Source organism: Pavona decussata, unplaced genomic scaffold, assembly GCF_977016875.1.
Source record: "Pavona decussata unplaced genomic scaffold, jaPavDecu1.1 SCAFFOLD_128, whole genome shotgun sequence".
Classification (NCBI taxonomy): Eukaryota; Metazoa; Cnidaria; class Anthozoa; order Scleractinia; family Agariciidae; genus Pavona; species Pavona decussata.
The window spans coordinates 2,927,501-2,933,530 of NW_028145542.1; positions in this window are offsets into that span (position 1 = coordinate 2,927,501).

Below are 6,030 nucleotides of genomic sequence, written 5' to 3' on the forward strand. Positions count from 1 at the left end.
GGATGATTTTATTTCAAGATTAAAAAAGCTAGCAGCGAAGTGCCAATTTCGCGACAACGCCGAAATTGAAGACAGAGTCCTAGATCAGCTTATTTGGGGATCAAGAAATCCTGATGTTCAAAAGTCTCTCATAAGTCGAGACAAATCACTAACCCTTGCGGCCGCTATTGAGATTGCAAGGAGCCACGAGGCAACAAGTAAACACATGAAGACACTAGCAGGAAGTAGCAGAAACTTCCAAGAGGACAGGAGTATTAATGCCATTCGTAGGGAACAAGAAAGGGAGTTCTGTAACAACTGTGGAAAACAACACCCGAGGAACAAATGTCCAGCCTACGGCACATCATGTCGAAAATGTGGCAAAGCTAATCATTGGCAATCTGTTTGCCGATCCGGCAAACGGAAACAACTTAACCAAGGAACAAAGTCGGTCTTCAAAAAAGTTATCCACGCGATTGAGGATAAGGACGACGACGACGACGATGAAATTCTGACAATCAGTAGCATCGAGGTTAACGCCATAGAAGACACGCAACACTCGATACACGACACACGCGACGAAGCCTTTGCAACACTTGAGATAACTCAGCCAGAAAAGAAGCGGAAAATTAATCTTCAATGTAAAGTAGATACGGGCGCACAGAGCAATGTTTTACCCGTAAGGCTACTGCGCATAATCGCCCCAGAGAAGTTTGACGACGAAGGAAATCCCAAACCAGAAGCACTGGAAAAGAACAAAGCCGTCCTTTCAGCATACGGGGGGTCTATAGTCAAGCAGCTCGGCACTATAAACATCCCTTGCAAGTACAAAGAGAAGAAGATAAACTGCTTTTTTTACGTCACAGATACTCCAGGGCCAGCTATTCTCGGTCTAAAAGCGTGCACGGCACTGAAACTAATCTCATTACACTGTTCACTCAAGACAAATCAACTAGAACAGGCTGCTCCGACTAACAGCTTCGAGGCCCCAGCTCAAAGCTCAGGTACTCGAAAGAAAAGCCCGAATTACATCGAAAGTCAAGTACCACTCAAAGAGCGGCCACCAATCAGAAATAAGCAAGAACTGATGGAGATGTACCCAGAATGCTTCAATGGTACTGTTGGACCATCAAAGAACCAAGAAGAAGTTAGAGATTGGCACAAAGCGAGACAAGACAATCAGAGCTACCACTACAACAGGCATACCAGGGATCTCCCTAAAATACACATGGACCATGTCATCCTTGCACAGGGCCATGCTAATCAGGGGCGAAAAATACACATGGACCATGCCATCTTTGCACAAGATCCAGTGAGAAAAACGTGGAGCCGTGCTAGAGTCATAGATCAAGGAAACACACCCCGCTCATATATTGTACAAACTAGAGCTGGTGCCCAACTACGAAGAAATAGGATCCATCTTAGACCAAACAATGCTGGCAAACAACTTGTCTAACTACATTCCCCAAGGAAGTATGGCTACGCAATCTTCAAGCGCCAATCCACGAGAGAAGAAGCAATGCACGACCCTCAAGCGCCAATCCACAATGTTCCACCTTAGCAGAAACCGAGGGGGGTCCAAGAAAAATCTCGCTCGGGACGTGAAGTCCAGGCACCAGAAAGACTTTACCTCTGACTCTTGTTTTAGTAGATATTATTAGTATGATGTATGATCTCTAGACAGTGAACCCTATTCGAATGAATGTTTTTGTTTTGTTTGTTTTCCTTTCAATTAACATAGCTTTTTAAAAGAAGGGGATGTAACATATCAGCATGCATGTGCTAATTAGCACCTATTGTATGTTATATTTTGTATACGCATATTTAAGTTGGCTAACACGTTTATGTAAAATGCAGAAAGCACACGCGGCCTGTGTGCAGGAGTCGGATGAAATAAAGTCTTCGACAACATACTACACTGTTTATTATCTATGCCTAGTTTCCCACACGCGTGTGCTATTGGTCGTGCGAAGACAAAGTTTTAGCGCGCACAGACCCTCAGACCTCAACCCCTAAGGAACGGGTCTGTACCTCATGTACACGTAAGTAAAGCGTTCTCTCCGCACGAGACCTGTCGTCCTAGCCTCTTCCCCGAGAACTAGAGCGAGAACGGAATTGTGAATCGCAAATGGAGAACAGTGAACTGCAGATTGGATGTTTGAGATTGTTGGAATGTTAGAATAAAACTTCAGAAAATGAAAGATAGGGTCTGGGATTTGACCCAAAAACGGTAAGGGATTCGGGAAACGCAAAATATCCTGACGGGATTCGGGATTTGACTGCTTCCCGGGAAGCGGGATTAGCCAAAATTTGGGTTAAAAAAAAAACAAAACAAAATAAATCTAAAGCCAAACAAACAAACAAACAATTAAGCAAGTAAATATGGAATACTGAACAAGGAAAAGACTTACAAAGTTACTTCTGATCTATTTGGTATATTTATAATATATATGTTAGTTTATGGTAAAGAATTAGAGAACATTATTGGCTTATTTAGCAGTAACACTGGTTAAAATAAACAGCCGAAAAGATGTTTATATTAACTTTTGTGCAATAGCGCGTTCGTTAATTAGAAAAAATTCACTTAAAAAGATAACGTTGATTAGGAAACGACAGGTAAAAAATAAAACGAAAAGAAACAAACAAACAAACAAAATATGTTTTTACGTGATTTCCACCAGAATTCTGGTTATATTCAATGTTCAGCTGTTGTGAACGGCTAAGACGGATAGAGCCGTTGTTGTAATTTGGTGTTCACATTTTAACTCAACAAAAACAAACAAACAAAAACAGATTAAATGTAGCCTGAAACAGAATTCTGGTTATATTCGATAATCAGTCGGTATGAGCCGCTAACCCGAATATAACCAATGTTTTATTTGTTATTTATTTTTTAAACAAACAAACAAGAAACAGAAGTTTTTGAATGTAATCTCAAACAGAATTCTGGTTTTATTGGATGTTCAGTCGGTGTGAGCCGCTAACTCGAATATATAACAATGTCTTATTTGGTATTTCATGATCATTTACTTATCACTTGTTCTTAAAAATAAGTCATGTTCTCCGTAAAGTAAAGTAAAGTAAAGTAAGTATGAAAAAGGGAAAATTAGATGATCATTCAAGTGAAAAAAAAAGCGCCATTTGTAGTGAAATGGAGCGATTAAGTCTTGGCAAGACGCAGTTTCTATTGTGTTGAATCACTTCTCTTTCGAAATCCAAAGAAATATACTGAGCAATACGGGAAAAGGGAAAAGTACATGATGTCTTAACTGACAAAATGCTATTTGCTGCGAGACGGAGTGGTTATTTTTATGCCAGAAAAGCAAAACGTTTGTTCCACGAAGATTGTTCCACTCGTTTTTCCAAAGAAAACTTGTGATCTTTGCTGTGAAAACGGAGGGCTTATTTTTATACAAGAAAGACAAAACGCATGGTCTACCCAGGTTGGTCCTGTGCTTTTATTGAAAGAAGACGAAATAATATGATGTCATTGGGTAACATGTTTTGGCATTCCGTTTAAAAAGACTTAAAGGCCCTTTCTCTTGGATATTAGGCCACCCAAACCCCTTACGAATTTGAATAACCCTAGGGCTTACTTACAAAGGAATTCTATACCCCTTTTTCTTTTTAAGAGGGGAGGGGGTGTTCAAAGATGGGTGTATAAGCGAAAGGTGGGGGAGGGGGTGCTTATAACCGGGTTTTTAAGGTTCATGTCGTAAAATGTCTTCTGCTGATCGCGATATAGGCTGTGTTTTAAAATACAAAAGAAAGCTTGTGCAAGTCTAGTATAGTACCTGATTTACGTTGATGTGGATTATTGGAGACAATGGTTGCAACAAGATACAAGGTAAAGCATCTAATGTCCTTGGTGAAACATCATTTAATTTTTCTTTCACATATTGCAGTGTCACTATGGTATACCGTTAAATCCCGAAAATAATCCCCTGTAAACGTAGGTCGTGCGAAAATCCTCATGATAATAAATTATCTTAATATAATATACAGTTTTTGAAACGCCAAATGCTCTTCAATGATAAGCAACCCCGATCTTTGGTAATTCCCGCAAGACTGACCTCGAAAAATTGTTTAAACCCTGACAAAAATATTTGGAACAATTTCCTTAAAAATTGATTTAATACCCTGAAAACATCAAAAGAAAGAAAATTCTACTGACTCACCAAAAAAGATATTTGACTATGAAATATTTCGACGTTGTCCTGTGTAGGTCAAGTAATATTTGAACACGTGCCCATTGAGACTGAGAAAATGTCACAGCAAACCTCCGACTCTAAAGATGCCGCACACAGTTTGCGTGAGCTTGACTGGTTTATTTGAGGAGGGTGCCTACTAATACAGAGGCATTTTTGCATAGTTTATGACTGTGCGGGAAAAGTAAATCTAAGCAAGGGCTGTTGGTCCTATTGAAATCCATCAAGAAAATTGGGGGTATCCACGCATTTTTCAGAGATAATTATCTATCTAACATAGCGATATAATAGATATAATTCAAGCGAAAAAGAAACAGCACGCGTTTTAGCGATAAACAAACATAGCACGCCTATAATTTTTAGCAATAAAGAACATAGTATGTGCATATAATTTTTAGCGATAAAAACGCGTGCACGTATAATTTTAATATTCTATTTTGGTTACCTCATTTCCAGTTTGATGGGCTAAAAAAAGGATGCGATTTAGAGCAAAAAATTGGTGCAATTTGGGAATAAATCGCACCGTTGAGAGCCAATCAGATTGCAAGGATCACCAGTGATTTCAAAATGGGTGTTATAAAGAACAGCAAGTGCACATAATTTTTAGCGATAAAAAAAACAGCGCGTTGATATAATTTTTAGCGATAAAGAACATTGCACGTGCATATAATTTTTAGCGATAATGAAACACAGCACAGTCAAACCTGTATATAACGGTCACCCTTGGGAAATGGCCAGATGACCGTTATATACAGAGTGACCGCTGTACACAGGTTTCCTTAAAACTCCCCCGGAAGTCAATAACTAGCATTTTTATCAACCTCGTTCCCAGGGTCTCTCATCTTCCCGCCCCCTGGAGCGAGAGAGAAAAGACGGGTCTCTTTTCTCTCGCTCCAGGGGGCGGGAAGATGAGAGATCCTGGGAACGAGGCTGCATTTTTATGTGCAAATAATCAGTAAGGCTCGATAATAATCAGTCAATTTACGTTTTATTAGTAATAATGAGTAACACGACGGAGCAATCACGATAAACAGAAAACGCAATACATATGACAAAAATGCCCACAAAATGTCCGTGGTGTACTTTAAGGGAGATGCAGTATACTTTAATCTAAGTTTCCTTGTAGGAAAAGCTATTAACGTAACAATATGGATTTCAAGAAGAAAAAAAAATCGATTATTGTTTCTGATGTTTGATTGATATAATTTAGCATGTCATTGACTTTACTCATTGTGCAAGAAAACATAGTGGCACGTAGAACTTGTAGGGAAAAGAATACATAGTGCGCGGATATAATTTGTAGCAATTAAGAAAAAAAGTGCGTGCACATAATTTGTAGGCATAAAGAAAACATAATGCACATATAGTTTTTAGAGATAAAGACAACAAAGTCTACGCATATAATTTGTAGCGATTAAGAAAACATAGTGTATGCGTATAATTTGTGCGATAAAGAAAACATAGTGCGCACATATAATTTGTTGCAATTGAGAAAAAAAAGTGCGTGCATATAATTTGTAGCGATTAAGAAAACATAGTGTATGCGTATAACTTGTACAATAAAGAAAACATAGTGCGCACATAAAATTTGTAGCAATTAAGAAAACAAAGTGCGTGCATATAATTTGTAGCGATTAAGAAAGCAAAGGGTGCGCGTAAAATTTTTTGGTGATTAAGAAAACATATTTGCACGCGTATAATTTGTAGGGATAGAGAAAACATAGCGTGCGCGTATTACATGAAGCAATAAAGAAAACATAGTGCGCGCGTATTATTTGTAGCGATTAAGAAAACATAGTCTGTGCGCATAATTTGTAGAGATTAAAAAAAAACATAGTGAGGG